A 17,846-nucleotide genomic window follows, 5' to 3' on the forward strand; every position below is an offset into this window, starting at 1 on the left:
AAAATTACTTAGTCTCAGTTCTCTGTAAATCATGTTTATTTTGGTGAGAAATAAAATGCATGTAGTTGAAAATCTGACAGGCCTAATAGAATAGGTCATACAGCAACCACACCCTCCAGGAGGCACTTATTGGTATACTTGTTATGAGAGGGACTATGTATTGCAGAAAGAGTATCAACTTTAAACCTGCATTTGACCCAAATTTCTGCCATTTATTGGGCCTAACAAGCCTTGCCTTACAGGGTTATCAGGATTAAATGTTATAAACAGATCTGAATGTATATAATCACCTTACCTTGCCACATTTTGAGTAAGAAGTAGCACCTGTCTGGAATCGCTTCCTGACTCTCCCTGGTGCTTTTCTTTGGTTGATAAAGAGCCTCCAAATCCTTTAGGAAGATGCCATTGTGAATGTCTACGATAGACTTCAAAATCTTTGCCTCTCTTATAGATTCTAAAAAACACAGAAAAGAATGCCATACACAAAAGGGAAGCAGAAATTATTTGTTCCTAATTAAGTACAGGTTAAAATATCCATCCAGGATTCATGGATGACAGGTTATTATCAGTGTTGTTTCACATGATTAGATCAATACCGACCATCAAAAACACTTCAAGTTACTGGTTTTGTGTCAACATCACCCATAATGATCAATTATATTACTCAATATTAATAACTGCCAATGAAGTCAACAAACAACTGAAGACATGGTCCAAAGTAACTTGACATACATTCAATAAATCATTTTTGTTTCTTGGAAATATAAAAATATACTTTACATTGAAAACAATGAAATGATATTAATGCTGAAAAAGTGAAAGTGCGTTAGTTGCTCAGTTGTGTACTACTCTTTGCAATCTCATGGACTGTAGCTCGCCAGGCTCCTCTGCCCATGGCCTTCTCCAGGCCAGAATCCTAGAGTGGGTAGCCATGACCTCCTCTAGGGGATTTTTCTGACCCAAGAATTGACCCTGGGTCTTCTGCATTGAAGGCAGATTCTTTACCATCTGAACCATCAGGGAAGCCCAATATTAATACTATATTATTATTATTAAATAATAATAGGAAATGTTCATTAAGCCCTTTCTGAATGCCAGGCAGAGTAATAGCAGCATATGCATCATCTTATTTCATCCTTTCAATGATCTTATGAGAAAGGTAAAATTGTTATTCTCATTTTACAAGAAACTGAGACTTAGAGAAATTAAAATGACAATCAAAATATATTAACTGGCATTAGCAGTTCACTGACAATTTATGTAATATTTAAATTTACACCAAGAAGACATTTAAAAAATATTTGGCATAACAGAAAAATATCATGGGCATGTCGAGTTACATAAAGTTTGGTGCTTTATGGGTTGGTACTTCTCACTACACTTGCGCATGCTGAGTCCTTTTTTTCTATTATAGGCATCCTGAATTTGTAGAATGGAGGTTCTTCTATTATAGGCGTCCTGACTTTGTAGAGTGGAGGTTCTTCTATTATAGGTGTCCTGACTTTGTCGAGTGGAGGTTCAGGATTTTTTTCTATTATAGGCGTCCTGACTTTGTCAAGTGGAGGTTCTTCTATTATAGGCGTCCTGACTTTGTAGAGTGGAGGTTCAGGATTTTTTCTACTATAGGCATCCTGACTTTGTCGAGTGGAGGTTCTTCTATTATAGGTGTCCTGACTTCCTGACTTTGTCGAGTGGAGATTCAGGATTTTCCTCTTGCACTCCCCCTACATGTCCGTGTGCACATACACCCTTCCCCACCCATCTTCCCAATATGGTTCTAAAACATTTTCTTATGAAATCATTCATTTATTGCTTACATTTTTACAACTATGAGAGTATTCTTCACAGCCAAGTTATGTAGCTTATGATGAGTATATTTTCTTGCCTCTACAACTTTTTGTTTTTCCTAGAGTCACTAATTATATGATTTTTTTCATCTGCTTACTTTTCAATGACTTAGTCTCTCAAACTTGGACAGAGTTGTAATTTTCCTCCCAAATGGATCAAATATGTCAGTTGACCAATTTGTTCCTTTTTTGTGGAGGTATCCCTTCTGGAGCCCTCTGGCCTTTTTGCTCCAATTTGGGCTAGTTGCCACAAAGCTGTCATCTCAACAATTCTTTTGGGGTCAAATTGATTCAAACCTCTGTGCTTTCATTTGTTTCTGACTATGTTAGCTATAGATTTCTGAGAGAAGTGTTAAGAAAACTTCCCACTCTGATAAAAGATTTGTTAATTTCCTGTGAACAAAATTAATTACACTTATGGTTGGGATTGAATAATTTTTGCTCACAAGTCTCTTGCATTTCATGTCTTCCTCATTCTCATATTCATTTTGTTTTACTGTTGTATGTCCTTGAGTAACTATCTCCTAGAAGGTCTTTGGATAATAAACTCTGTCTTTATCATCTGCAAAAAGGACTTTATTTTTCTTACTCATGTTAATTTTTGTTTTCCTGGTTTCATAATTCTTATTTCAAAATTATTTTCCTTCATGTTGCTTTGTATATTTTAATATTTTAACTCTTATGGCTTTGGTGGGTCTTCATTGCTGCTCACAGGCTTTCTCTAGCTGCAGTGAGCAGGGCCTTTTGTTGTTGTGCACAGGCTTCTCATTATGGTGGCTTTTCTTGCAGAACACAGGCTTCAGTAGTTGTGGCTCCTGGGCTTTAGAGCACAGGCTTAGTAGTTGTGGCGCAAGGGCCCAGCTCCTCCATGGCAAGTGGGATCCTCCTGGATGAGGGATTGAACCTGTGTCTCCTGCATTGACAGGCAGACTCTTCACCACTGAGCCACCAAGGAAGCCCCAAGCTGTTTTTATGTGAAAACTATTTGTCGAGTTTCTTTTGTGTTTTGGTTTGGTCTTCTCTTTTGTGAATTGAAGTTACTTAAGCTATCCTGTAAACGAATGTTAAAACACTCCTCTCCAGGGAATGGAGATCAGGCAGTTTTGTTCCTGAAAAGTTCCTTATTATCCTCAAGGAAAGGGAAACCAGTTGTACTGTAGAAATATGATTGTTCAAGCTGTATTTCTGACAGTCTTTCTGTCTATCAAGGACTACTGTGAAAGAAGAGAATACAACTTTTGGAGAGAGGATGAATGAGTGATACAGCAAGGAAGTAGTGGAGAATAAAATGGAGAAAGAAAGAGAGCCGTAACATCTCTGCTGTGTTTTTTGATATATACATTATAGGAAAGACGTGGAGCAGCTGAGCTGGCCTTTTCACCCTAATGGTGTGTGACTTAATACCCTGCATAGGCAGGGTTTTCTTAGAGGGGTAAGCATGAATGACCCTCAGTTTTCCCTAGCATCATCTTAATCTTGTATTTCTCAACATCCAGCCCCTGCAGCTGATGCATGTTTAAAAGATTTTTCACTCACACTGGTTTGTCAGTGTGAGAGATTTTATTCGCCAGCTGGGATTTTCATGTGTTCTGCAGCTTCCTATGGCTTTTCATTGGCTTCGGTCTCTCTGCTTCCCTCATATTAGTAGTGATTTTGGAATAATGGAAAAGAACTCAAATTCAAGCTTCACAGCAATTTAAATATCACTTTTTATAGTTTTCTCCTTCCTCATTTCTATAGCATCCTGTCTACTAATATTAACAGCACAGCTTGAGGCAGGTGCAGACCAATTTGCCTTTATGGATTTATTTGACCCCTAAAAGTCCTTGCTCCGTTTCTGAGCCTTTCCAACATGAACCTGGCTTTTGCCCCAGGAGCCTGTATCTACTTGTTCCTTATACAAAGGCAAGAAAGAAGAACTAAGGCAAGCTATTCCTTTCCCCTCATATCAAACAGACTGTACACATTATAAATGTACTAAGATCCCTGCTTTTCTTAAGTAGTTTAAGTAGGAAACCTACATGTTTCGAGGACATGTGAAGTAGTTTGGATTTTTTATTGAATGATAACATCAGGCTTAAGGAATGAACTTAATACAAATTTACTGAAATCACTGTGATAAATATGTATGAAAAAACTTGGATTCGTAGTGAGGTCTTTATGGAATCAGAGTTATGTTTTTAACAGTGTATACATGTCAATTATATTGAGGGGATGGCCAGTAAATAGTGCTTATTTCCTACTGAAACCAAAGAAAATAGTTAGAAAAGCATTTTGTATTGAATAACTTCCTCTATCTTCTCAGCACCAAATGAATGACTAATTAAATGTTATTAATATATGAAAACATCATAACAGGTAGTCCTTTCCATTAATGAGTATGTAATAAAATAGCAAACATTCTGAAGAGAAAAACATGGGAGATGGTATATCAGTTGTGCACTGAGTAATTTATCTCAGAACTCTGAGATCAACCAGAGAGAAAGCTGTCATGAGGATGAGAACTGAATCTCTTCCTCTTTGCCTACCCTGATTGTCACCTATAAATTCCTCAGGAATAAAAGTATTTTAATGTCAGAAAAACTATCAACATAATTCATTATGTCACCAAATCAAAAAGGCAAAGCAAAATTACTTTATCAATATGTAGATGTTGAAAGACTTTTAATACAATTCAAAAGTCAGCCCTAGTAAGTAATATGCAGGAAGAATCTACTTCAGTATGATAAAGTTGATTTTACAAAAACCAAAAGAAAATGTTATTCTAAAATAACAAAAACTCCAAAACAATTTAAAGTAAAACTAGGAGCTATTTAGGAAGGCCCTTTGATAGAAATTCTTATTTTAACATTGCCTTGGAGGTTCTAGTGACTGCAAGGAGCCAGAAAAGTAAGTAATATGCATAGGCTTTGGAACCACCAAGTGGTATGCTGGATTGTTCTAATATTAATGAGATTATAAAGGGGACTATGTTTTTCAGAAACGTTTCACTTTGTGGTTCTGTGCCAGAGTTGGCCAGAATCAAAAGTCACATGAGACTTGGAATGCGGAAGTGGAGTAGCATCCACTATTTCTGAGGTTCTTTTGAGTCAGATATGATGAAGGACAGATGCAGAGGTGCCCAGTGATTTCCGGTTTCTCATTGTTTCCTCTACTCTGTGTTCAACTCTACCTCCAGGCTGCTAGACCCACTGACCAAAAGTAGCCCCAGGCCCTCCAACAGATTCTGAATTGAAGACTTCGGAATTGGGTGCCAGGAAGAGGTGCAGCTCTCCAGAAACTTCTCTGCCACCTTGCTTTCACGTTCCCTCTCTGACACCTGGATGTGTCCAGCTTTCCAGATTTCCATTAACACAGCCTTTAACAAGGCTGTGTAGTGAATTTTCTCTGATTCTCCAACTTCCTTTTTTTGGACCTTTATTTCTTAACATCTCCCACAATTACTTAAGGTCTTGTTCCTATAATTAAAGTCCTTTTCATGATACTAGTTTTTCTGCTTCTCTGACTAAATTCTGACTGATGGAATTAATAAAATAATCTGTTAAGGGGGCTGAATAAAAGATAAATGCTAAAAATGTTTTCTGTGTTTTAGCATTATAGACTTAGGGATAAAAACAGAAAAGTAATAGCATTTTGTTCACAAAACTGAAAAAAAAATAACTAGGAATAAAATTACTAGAAAGGCACAGCATTATATGAAGACTATAACATCTTATTGAAGGATATGAAGCAAGATTTTAGCACCTGGAAAAACATTTCATGTTCTTGAGTAGGAAACATAGGTAATAAAGTGGTGATTCTCCTAAACTAAATATAAAGTATATTTCCAATTAGGATCCTAGCAGAATCTTAAAAAATAGCTCCTGTTATTTTTAAATTCATATGTAAGAATAAATACCCTAGAATAATTGAGAAAGGGGCTTCCCTGGTGCTCAGACAGTAAAGAATCTGCCTGCAACACGGGAGACCTGGGTTCGATCCCTGGGTTGGGAAGATCCCCTGGAGGAGGGCATGATAACCCACTCCAGTATTTTTGCCTGGAGAATCCCCATGGACAGAGGAGCCAGGAGGGCTACAGTGCTGGGGATCACAAAGATTTGGACATGACTGAGCAACTAAGCACAGACACAGATGCAAAAGAACAGTGTATGCACATGTAAACCCATGGCTGATTCATGTCAATGTATGGCAAAAACTATTGCAATGTTGTGAAGTGATTGGCCCCCAACTAAAATAAATAAATTTATAAAAAAAAAAAAAAAAAAAAAGAACAGTGTATGTATGTGGGGTTCTTTACTATATATAAGAACATATTGCACAGCTTTTGTAATCAGTCAATATCGTATCAGCATGAGAACAGATAGATAAGTTGACAGAATAGAAAATCCAGAAATAAGAGCACAAAGAAAAATTCAGCAAGATACATACAGTTGTTATGCAAGTTGTCTAGAGGATGGATATGGGACTTAAGGCAGGAATGAATGATAAGAAAGAGACAAAAGAGAAAAATAAATCATCAAGCAAACTGCTTGATTTCCAGAGTCATATTCTAGAATCTTATTTCTAGAATCAGATTCTCAGAATAAAAATATAATATTTTAGTATGGTCGTGTGAATATATGGAGAAATATATGGGAGTTGGGGAGAGATGTAACAACGTGTTAGAATCTCTATGGTCTATCAGTGAAGAAAGCAAGTTAAAGATCAACAGATATAATTTGATTCTTTTTATTAACAGATAAAAACAAACATACACACTGTATTAATCAAGGTTGGATCAGAGAAGGAAAACTTCTAGGTGTTATACAGAACAGTGGTCCCCCACCTTTTCAGCACCAGGGACCAGTTTCATGGAAGACAATTTTTTCCACAGAATGGTGGAGGGGGGGATGGCTTTGGGATGATTCAAGCACATTACATTTATTGAGCACTTCATTTCTATTATTACATCAGCTCCACCTCAGATCATCCTCAGGAATTAGATCCTTAAGGTTGAGGACCCGTATTGTAGAATAAGGAATTTATCATAGGGATTTGACCTCATGCAAGGTCAATGTTGGGGCTTCCCAGGTGGCTCTGCATGAAAGAAACCTCCCGCAATGCAGGAGACATGGATTTGATCCCTGGGTTGGGAAGATCCCTTGGAGGAAGGCATGGCAATCCACTCCAGTATTCTTGCCTGGAGAATCCTCATGTACAAAGGAGTCTGGTGAGTGACAGTCCATGGCGATAGTCCAGGGGTGGGGCGACAGTCCACGGTGGGCGACTTTCAAAGAGTCGGACACAACTGAAGCAACTGAGCATGCACAGAAGGTCAATGTTGAAGATAGTTATACAGTTTATATATGACTTGCTTCTGTGCCCAGCATTGGACCTGAAGTCTTCAGGATAGGGAAGGGAAGGGAACGATGTGCATGAAGTTGGAAGGGAAAGATGTGCATGAAGTGGTCTGCCATTCCAAGGATAAACTGGAACCCAGGAAGATGAACTGAAAATCAAATGGCTCATTCACTTCCTTCAAACCTTCAACTTTGATGATGTTGGTGACCTGCTGGGTGACCTCAGTTGTAGAGTGGAGCATACAGGTGACCTAAGAGCAGGAGAAGTTTAAGGAGGAGATCCTATGAGAGGCGGAGACTCTGTGGGCTCAGTTGCTATCTCATGTCAATAAAATGAGAGACCAGATCCATAAAGAATGTATACAAACTGCTACAGTATCTGATCCTATACCAACATTCTCAATCTAATCATTCTTGTTGTTATATTTTTAGACTTTCACATCTCATGAAAATTTCTATGTGGCCAATCTTAGCTCAAAACCATACAGGGAAGGGAAGTCATACACAAACAAGTAAGAAGCCTATGTGTATATGTGTATACCTCTTTGTGCATGCTAAGTCATGTCCAACTCTTCATGACCCTATGGACAGCATCCTGCCAGGCTCCTCTGTCCGTGGGATTCTCCAGGCAAGAATACTGGAGTGGGTTGCCATGCCTTCCTCCAGGGAATATTCCTGACCCAAGGATCGAACCCATATCGCTTATGTCTCCCTCACTGCAGGCAGATTCTTTACTGCTGAGCTACTGGGGAAGCCCCGGTTATACCTCTTTGTTAGCATAAATAAGGAAAAAGTCATGGAAAGATACACTCCAGGTTTCATCAGGGAGATGGTAGTGGAGGGATGTAGCCAGAAGCTAAATATAATACAGTATATTTATGCAATGTGTTAATAATACAGTGAAGCTGTTATGAAGAACAGAATGTGTTTGTATGTACACATATGGAAAGCTATCTCATTTGGAAAAAAGCAAGTCAAGGAAAAATATCTAAAATATAATCTTATTAAGGAGAAATAATCCGCTATGTGTGGAGATACAGATATAGGTCACTTACTAGCTGTGTGACCTTCGAGCAAGTTACTTAATCTCTCTATACCTTATTTTCCTCATTTATAAAATGGCCTTAGTAATAACAATGATAATATCTGGATTGTAGGTTATTATGAAGATGAAATGAGACCTGTAAAGTGCTTAGAATAGTGCTTAGCAAATAGCAAGTCCTCCATAATATTAGTCATTATTATCATTATTTTGGTTATTTCTATCATTATTAATACACCTCTATGGAAATCACCTTCCTCCTTCTCATACCCTATCAACTCAGTTCTAGCCTGTCAAACCAAGGAGAAAAGGAGGAAGAGAAGGGGATCTGATTTAAACAGAGCTGCCCCACAAGGTTGTCACTGGCCCATGGGTCAGTGAGTTGTAACCCCAGGTAGTCATTAAAGGATGTTGATGGTGAAAAGACACAAGGTCAAGCAACGCTTATCCAGAAAAAAGCCTGGGATTCAGACAGGCAGTTCTGGCTGTGTGAGTGTGTGTGCATGCGTGAGTGTGCGTATGTGTTCTCATGTGTTAGCACATACAAGCTTGTGTATAAATTGGAAAGAAACAATAAAATGACTAAGAATGAACACACATAAATAAATATTTAAAAATTCCTGCAAAGGTGAGTCAGAGTATTATATATTGTATTTTCTAATCCTCACATGAGAGTTAAAAGGAGGGACAGCCAGCATACTCATTTATGCACCCTGAACCTTGCAATTTATTTCACTGTATTTGATGTTAGCAGGGAAGCATTTATTTATTTAAAATCACTCAGAATATAGCACAAAGAACTATTCTGCAGGTATGAAATATGTCCAAACTACAAAAAAAAAAAAAAAAATCCTTCTCCTGCACTTTTGACACGTGACCACAGTAAAGGAAAAATGAAGCTTCTTTTGTTTCTAGATGCTGCTGGAGGAAATGAAACAATGGGGCAGGAACACAGTTCTCAACCTTTTTTTCTGTGGGGGCACCCGTGGCTGACTAATGTTCCCTAGCACAATGCGCTTCTGAACGCAATTCCCAGCACACTGGCCATTACTTCATCTCATTCACTGCCACCCAAGAGAGCACTTCAGGATACAAATGAGTGAGACTGACATTGAAAGAGGGTAACCTTGAAGACATTCTATTTTTTAATTAAAAATGTGATACATTACATAGAAAACCCTAAAGACTCTACTAGAAAATTACTAGAGTTGATCAATGAATATAGTAAAGTTGCAGGATATAAAATTAACACACAGAAATCCCTTGCATTCCTATACTCCAATAATGAGAAAACAGAAAGAGAAATTAAGGAAACAATACCATTCACCATTGCATCAAAAAGAATAAAATACTTAGGAATATATCTACCTAAAGAAACAAAAGACTTATATATAGAAAACTATAAAACACTGATGAAAGAAATCAAAGAGGACACAAACAGATGGAGAAATATACCGTGTTCATGGATTGGAAGAATTAATATAGTGAAAATGAGTATTCTACCCAAAGCAATCTACAGATTCAATGCAATCCCTATCAAGCTACCAATGGTATTTTTCACAGAACTAGAACAAATCATCTCACAATTTGTATGGAAATATAAGAAACCTCGAATAGCCAAAGCAATCTTGAGGAAGAAGAATGGAACTGGAGGAATCAACCTGCCTGACTTCAGACTCTACTACAAAGCCACAGTCATCAAGACAGTATGGTACTGGCACAAAGATAGAAATATAGATCAATGGAACAAAATAGAAAGCCCATATGGACACCTTATCTTCGACAAAGGAGGCAAGAATATACAATGGAGAAAAGACAACCTCTTTAACAAGTGGTGCTGGGAAAACTGGTCAACCACTTGTAAAAGAATGAAACTAGAACACTTCCTAACACCGTACACAAAAATAAACTCAAAATGGATTAAAGATCTAAACGTAAGACCAGAAACAATAAAACTCCTAGAGGAAAACATAGGCAAAACACTCTCCGACATAAATCACAGCAGGATCCTCCATGACCCACCTCCCAGAATATTGGAAATAAAAGCAAAAATAAACAAATGGGACCTAATTAAAATTAAAAGCTTTTGCACAACAAAGGAAACTATAAACAAGGTGAAAAGACAGCCTTCAGAATGGGAGAAAATAATAGCAAATGAAGCAACAGACAAACAATTAATCTCAAAAATATACAAGCAACTTCTGCAGCTGAATTCCCGAAAAATAAATGACCCAATCAAAAAATGGGCCAAAGAACTAAACAGACATTTCTCCAAAGAAGACATAAAGATGGCTAACAAACACATGAAAAGATGCTCAACATCACTCATTATTAGAGAAATGCAAATCAAAACCACAATGAGGTATCATTTCACACCAGTCAGAATGGCTGCTATCCAAAAGTCTACAAGCAATAAATGCTGGAGAGGGTGTGGAGAAAAGGGAACCCTCTTACACTGTTGGTGGGAATGCAAACTAGTACAGCCACTATGGAGAACAGTGTGGAGATTCCTTAAAAAACTGGGAATAGAACTGCCATATGACCCAGCAATCCCACTGCTGGGCATATACACCGAGGAAACCAGAATTGAAAGAGACGCGTGTACCCCAATGTTCATCGCAGCACTGTTTACAATAGCCAGGACATGGAAGCAACCTAGATGTCCATCAGCAGACGAATGGATAAGGAAGCTGTGGTACATATACACAATGGAATATTACTCAGCCATTAAAAAAAATACATTTGAACCGGTTCTACTGAGATGGATGAAACTGGAGCCCATTATACAGAGTGAAGTAAGCCAGAAAGAAAAACAACAATACAGTATACTAATGCATATATATGGAATCTGAAAGATGGTAACGATAACCCTATATGCGGGACAGAATGAGAGACACAGATGCATGGAACAATTTTATGGACTCTGAGGGAGAAGGTGAGGGTGGGATGTTCTGGGAGAATGGCATTGAGACATGTGTATTGTCATATGTGAAACAGAGCACCATTCCATGTTCGATGCATGTGACAAGGGCTCGGGGCCGGGGCAGTGGGATGATCCAGAGGGATGGGAGGGGGAGGGAGGTGGGTGGGGGGTTCGGGAAGGGGAACACATGTAAACCCATGGCTGATTCTTGTCAATGTATGGCAAAAACTATTACAATATTGTAAAGTAATTAGCCCCCAAGTAAAATAAATAAATTTATAAAAAAAAAAAAATGTGATACATGAATATATTCTCATTGTGAAAGACTAAAACAATATGGAAATACACAGGATATACTCCTGTATCAGCTCTCCTATGCCCAAGCTCCTCTTCTCCACAGAGAGAAGCTAATAAACTATTAACAACTTGGTGTGCATCCTTTATATCTTAAATTTGCATTTATATGTTCATATGTATGCATGTGTTTATCTATATCTTTATATATCCACACATACTGGATTATTTTTTCCACAAATAAGATTATATTGTAGCTATTTTTCTGTGATTTGTTTTCCACACAACACCAAAACACTGGAATATCTTTACATATGGGTACAATACAGACCCATCTTGTTCTTTATAACAGCTGCATAGTATTATGTTGCATAAATATCTAACATCTTATTTAACCTGTTTCCAATTGGTGGCTACTTGTGTTATTTCTTTTTTATTATTAAAAAGAGTTGTGCTGAACATACTTGTTTATCTTTGTGCGTATTTCTTTGTGCACAGATGTATTTATTAAGAACAGATATGTAGAAGTGGAATTCCTAGGTTAAAGAGTACCCACATTTTATTTGTTTTAGTATCTAATTAAATGCAAAATATTCCGAAAATTTGTACCAATTTATACTTTCTCCAGTGGCAGTATTTTTTCAGTCATTCAAAAAAGATTTACACAGTGGCTACTTACTACCTACCTACTTACCTGTATGTCTACCTAGTTACTTACCTACCTACCCACTACCTATTTAACATGTGGGGGGGAAAAAAGCAGGTCTAAAGGCATTCAGTCCCATCACTTCATGGCAAATAGATGGGGAAACAGTGGAAACAGTGGCTGACTTTATTTTTGGGGGGCTCCAAAATCACTGCAGATGGTGATTGAAGCCATGAAATTAAAAGACGCTTACTCCTTGGAAGGAAAGTTATGACCAACCTAGACAACATATTAAAAATCAGAGACATTACTTTGTCAACTAAGGTCCATCATCTAGTCAAGGCTATGGTTTTTCCAGTAGTCATGTATGGATGTGAGAGTTGGACTATAAAGAAAGCTGAGCGTGGAAGAATTGATGCTTTTGAACTGTGGTGTTGGAAAAGACTCTTGAGAGTCCCTTGGACTGCAGGGAGATCCAACCAGTCCATAAAGGAAATCAGTCCTGGGTGTTCATTGGAAGGACTGATGTTGAAGCTGAAACTCCAATATTTTGGCCACCTGATATGAAGAACTGACTCATTTGAAAAGACCCTGATGTTGGGAAAGATTGAAGGCAGGAGGAGAAGGGGACAACAGAGGATGAGAGGGTTGGATGGCATCACCAACTCAATGGACATGAGTTTGGGTAAACTCTGGGAGTTGGTGATGGACAGGAAGGCCTGGCATGCTGTGGTTCATGGGGTCGCAAAGAGTAAGACACGACTGAGCGACTGAACTGAACTGAACTAAAAGGTTTTAGGAGTGAAAGGAAAGTCACATATTTACCTGGCTAAAAAAAAAAGGTAATCTCTGAGAAAAACTTGAACTAAGAACTGGAGCTTCAGAATTGGAAGGACTGATGCTGAAGCTGAAGCTCCAATACTTTGGCCACCTGATACAAAAAGCTGACTCATTGGATAAGACCTTGATGCTGGGAAAGATTGAAGGCAGGAGAATGGGACGACAGAGGATAAGATGGTTGGATGGCATCATTGACTCAATGGACGTGAGTTTGAGCAAGTTCCAGCAGTTGGTGATGGACAGGGAAGCCTGGTGTGCTGCAGTCCATGGGGTTGAAAAGAGTCAGACATGACTGAGTGACTGACTGAAGAAATGGAGCAAGTCACACGCATTAATATATCTGAGGGAAAAGGATCAAGGCAGAGGGAATAGTGAGTAAAAGTAACTGAAGAGGACAGAAAATTAGTGTGTACTAAGAAAAGAAGGAGGCAGTACAGCAGGACTGGAGTTAGCAAGGGGGAAAGTAGAAGAGAGAGGTAATCAATGTACAAGAGTATCCATCTTCTCAGGCTCTTACTAACACCAAGAAACATTCATCTTTAAAGCGCTGGCCAACCTATTGGCAAATCTCATTCTTTTTAAAAATTGCATTCTGTCTGATTATTAATGAGATAAAGAATCTTTTCACATGTCTGTTGGCTGCTTTTGTTCTTATTCTACATTTGTCTTTTTATATCTTTTTCTCACTTTTAATTGGATTTTTCTTATTGATTTTTAGGATCTCTTTATATATTCTGATTATTTATTAACCCTTTTTCAGTTATACATCTTTGCAAATATGTTCTCACAATTTGTCTCAATTTTTATGAAACCCAACTTCTACATTATACTTATGAATTCTTGATACTGTTTTTAGTTTAAGGACACCCTCTCTATCATAAAATAAATAGTTTCCTATATTTTCTTCTGATGGTTTTATAAACTTGGTGTTTATTAAGTTTAGCTCTTTAATCCATTTGGGATTTGTATTTGTGAATGTCACAGTTAAGATATATGTATTTTCCTTTTCTGATTTGAAATACAAAATTTATTATATTAAAATCTCATCTATATTAATCTGTTTCTAGACTGTCCACCGGAGAAGGCAATGGCACCCCACTCCAGTACTCTTGCCTGGAAAATCCCATGGACGGAGGAGCCTGGTAGGCTGCAGTCCATGGGGTCGCTAAGAGTCAGACATCACTGAGCGACTTGACTTTCACTTTTCCCTTTCATGCACTGGAGAAGGAAATGGCAACCCACTCCAGTATTCTTGTCTGGAGAATCCCAGGGACGGGGGAGCCTGGTGGGCTGCCGTCTATGGGGTCGCACAGAGTCGGACACGACTGAAGCGACTTAGCAGCAGCAGCAGCAGCAGCAGACTGTCCACTCAGTTTTGTTTTTCTATTTACCTGTCAATACCACACTGTTTCAAGTATTAAAGTTTTATAGTTTATTTAGATATTTTTATGGGTCACTTTTTCTCATTGTCCTTTGAAAAATATTCCTGGAGATTCTATTTCAGATGAATCTGAGGGTTAGCTTATCAAGGTCGATTTTACTGAGATTTTATTTAAACGTATAGGTTAACTTGAGGAGAATTAACATTGGTAAATTACTGAGTATTCTTATTTAGGGAGTAGATCTTTTCATTTGTTTAGATTTCCTTTCATGATTTTCAGTACATTTTTATAGTTTTGTTCCACACAAGTTTTGCATATTTCTTGTTAAGTTTATTTTTAGGCTTTTTCTGCTTTGTGTTTCTGTTTATGAAGGGATTTTGTATTACATTTTATTTTCTAATATCTTGATTTAACTTTATTAGATAAATTCAGAAGGAAAAAAACCCAAGCCTTGCAGTAAATAGAAGTATAAGGGTAGTTTTACACTGATTGTAGTCATTTAATAATCTTCTGCTAGCAATAGAGCATCTGAATTGATTCCCTCATCAGAAAAATCTCTGGGATATGACAAATCAAAGAGACTACTTTGGGACATTTATTTACTCAGGGAGGAGGCAATTAGGCCAAGCCCTGGGGCTCCTGTATGGTCAATAATCCTGGAATCTGAGAAAGAACAAAACAATGGGGCTGGGAATTCTCCTTCCTCTTTCCATATCCACCCCTGCTGTTTTATTTTGACTTTCTTTTGTTTCAAATCTTTATTTTATACAACTAAAATTTAAAATTACGCACATAGAAAAGCACATAAAATAATACAAATTTAATTGAATAGCAAAGTCATTTAATATGACCCAAGTTTAATAGCTGTTTGCTTGCCATATTTGGTTCAGGACTTTTTTGCTTCTGTTCTTATTAATCTTATGGAAATAAAATATTTTAAATAAAGATAAAGCACCAACTCTTTCATTCTCATTCACTCTGACGTTGGTATGTTTCACTTTTATGCACATTTTAAATATTTTATGATTTTAATGTGCAGCTATAAGTTATATTTATTATCTGGTGTGTTTTTTAACATTTACATAGTTAGTATCAAAACATATATAGCCTTTTATAACTTAATACTGCAGGCTTTTGAAATTCATCCTGTTGACAAGGACAGTTGCTCACAGTATTTTTATTTATATCCATTGGTTAAACATAGCCAATCTAGTCACATGGCTATACCTAGTGGCCAGGGCAACTGAGAAATGTGGTTTTTTATTCCAGGCAACCATAAGCCTGGCTAAAAGTTCAGGTTATATTACTAAGGAAGAAAAGTAGAACTGGTAGTAGGGTACAGGAAGCCATCTCTGCCAAACACTTTTAGTTATAATTTTTATTATAGACTTCTGAAATATACCTTTATTGGATTAAGGTGTTTGCTTTTATCTTCCTCAGCTTGCCAAAGGATTGTTTAAATTGCTTTTAATTAGGGACAGTTGTTAAACTATTCTTTGGCATCTTCTTGATATGACTGTGTGATTTTTTACTTTAATCTGATAATGTAATGTATTAAATTAATAGGTTTATTAATGTTAAACTATCCTTGCATTCCAGGCATAAAATTTTAATTAATTAAAACATAAATCTTATACCTGTTAGAAATACATTGTTTTCTTTTAAAGCAGTGTAGAGTTTCACTTATTTAGGGTTTAAAGATACAGTCATAGATTAAATTGGCTTGTTCTCTTATTATTTGATATTATTTGTTTGGATTTATAATCGAGATTATGCTAACCATATACTAACCAGAGTTACTGGGGAAGCTTTCCGTCTTTTTATATTTTGGAAATTTTTTTTTAACCTAAGAATTATCTGTTTAGGTTTTAATATGTTAACCATAATGTCATTTGATCTGGTTTTTTTAAGGGATGCATCTTTGACTACTTTAAAAATTTCTTCTACTACCCTATTTTATCTTTTCTTATATACATTTTGTTATACATATTTTTCTAGAGAAATCAACCTTTTAATTTAGATTTCAAATTTGTTAGCATTAATTGAAACCTACCTTTCTCTCACACTTCAAAAATTTTTTCCATGTCTATATTTATCTTACCTATCTTCTGCGGTTTGTGTCTCCTTTATTTTTTATTTGATCAGAATTGCCAGATATTGTACAACTATGCTGGAATTTTAAAGAACTAAGTAGTCTTTTCAGGTTTTTTGCTTACTTCATTATTTTCTGCTTTTTAACTTTTTCATTTTCTTCATCCAACCTGGTTTTTCTTCTTCTAATGTATTGCATTATCTGTTTAGGCCATTATGTGAGACATTGTTTATAGGCTACCCATTTCTAATCCCCTTATCCCTTTCCTACTTCCAACTATCAAGACTGAAATAGTCAGATAACCATTTCCAGACAGTCTTGGAGCTAGGTATGGCCATGTCTTCCAGATGTAAGAGGAAGTTTTCTAGGGGCACAATGGGAAAGATTTTCTCCCACTGCTCCCTAAAACAGGGAAACACACATCAACCCTCTCTCTTTCTTTCCAACTAGTAGAAGGAAAAAGACAGCAGAGAGAAGGCATAACTGGTTTCTTAAAATTCCCACCCTAAAGGTTGTATACATCACGCCCATTCACATACCGATGGTATGTGGCAAATTTGGCCTTGGAGTACAGAATGAAGCAGGTCAAAGGCTAATAGAGTTTTGACAAGAGAATACACTGGTCATAGCAAACACCCTCTCCCAACAACACAAGAGAAGACTCTACACACAGACATAACCAGATGGCCAACACCAAAATCAGATTGATTGTATTCTTTGCAGCAAAAAATGGAAAAGCTCTATGCACTCAGTAAAAACAAGACTGGCAGCTGACTGTGGCTCAGATCATGAACTTCTTATTGCCAAATTCAGACTTAAATTGAAGAAAGTAGGGAAAACCACTAGACCATTCAGGTATGACCTAAATCAAATCCTATACAGTTATACAGTGGAAGTGAGAATTAGATTTAAGGGACTAGATCTGATAGACAGAGTGCCTGATGAACTATGGATGGAGGCTCGTGACATTGTACAGGAGACAGGGATCAAGACCATCACTAAGATTCAGTTCAGTTCAGTCGCTCAGTCGTGTCCAACTCTTTGCGACCCCATGAATTGCAGCACGCCAGGCCTCTCTGTCCATCACCAACTCCCGGAGTCCACCCAAACCCATGTCCATCGAGTCAGTGATGCCATCCAACCATCTCATCCTCTGTCATCCCCTTCTCCTCCTGCCCCCAATCCTAACCAGCATTATGGTCTTTTCCAATGAGCCAACCCTTCGCATGAGGTGGCCAAAGTATTGGAGTTTCAGCTTCAACATCAGTCCTTCCAATGAACACCCAGGACTGATCTTCTTTAGGATGGATTGATTGGATCTCCTTGCAGTCCAAGGGACTCTCAAGAGTCTTCTCCAACACCACAGTTCAAAAGCATCAATTCTTCGGCACTCAGCTTTCTTCACCGTCCAACTCTGACATCCATACGTGACCACTGGAAA

The 17,846-nt window shown here is 37.5% G+C and overlaps 1 protein-coding gene across 1 annotated transcript in view; it reads right to left on the reverse strand.

The window, feature by feature from the left end:
• The window catches only part of PMFBP1 (polyamine modulated factor 1 binding protein 1), a 443,606-nt gene that overhangs the window by 210,257 nt on the left and 215,503 nt on the right, over positions 1–17,846 (reverse strand). The window contains exon 11 of the mRNA XM_081512569.1: positions 296–454. The gene's annotated coding sequence lies outside the window, so the exon portion shown is untranslated. The remainder of the gene's footprint in view (positions 1–295; positions 455–17,846) is intronic.

Source organism: Giraffa tippelskirchi, chromosome 7 (assembly GCF_054371585.1).
Source record: "Giraffa tippelskirchi isolate mGirTip1 chromosome 7, T2T-mGirTip1v1.2.pri, whole genome shotgun sequence".
Lineage (NCBI taxonomy): Eukaryota > Metazoa > Chordata > Mammalia > Artiodactyla > Giraffidae > Giraffa > Giraffa tippelskirchi.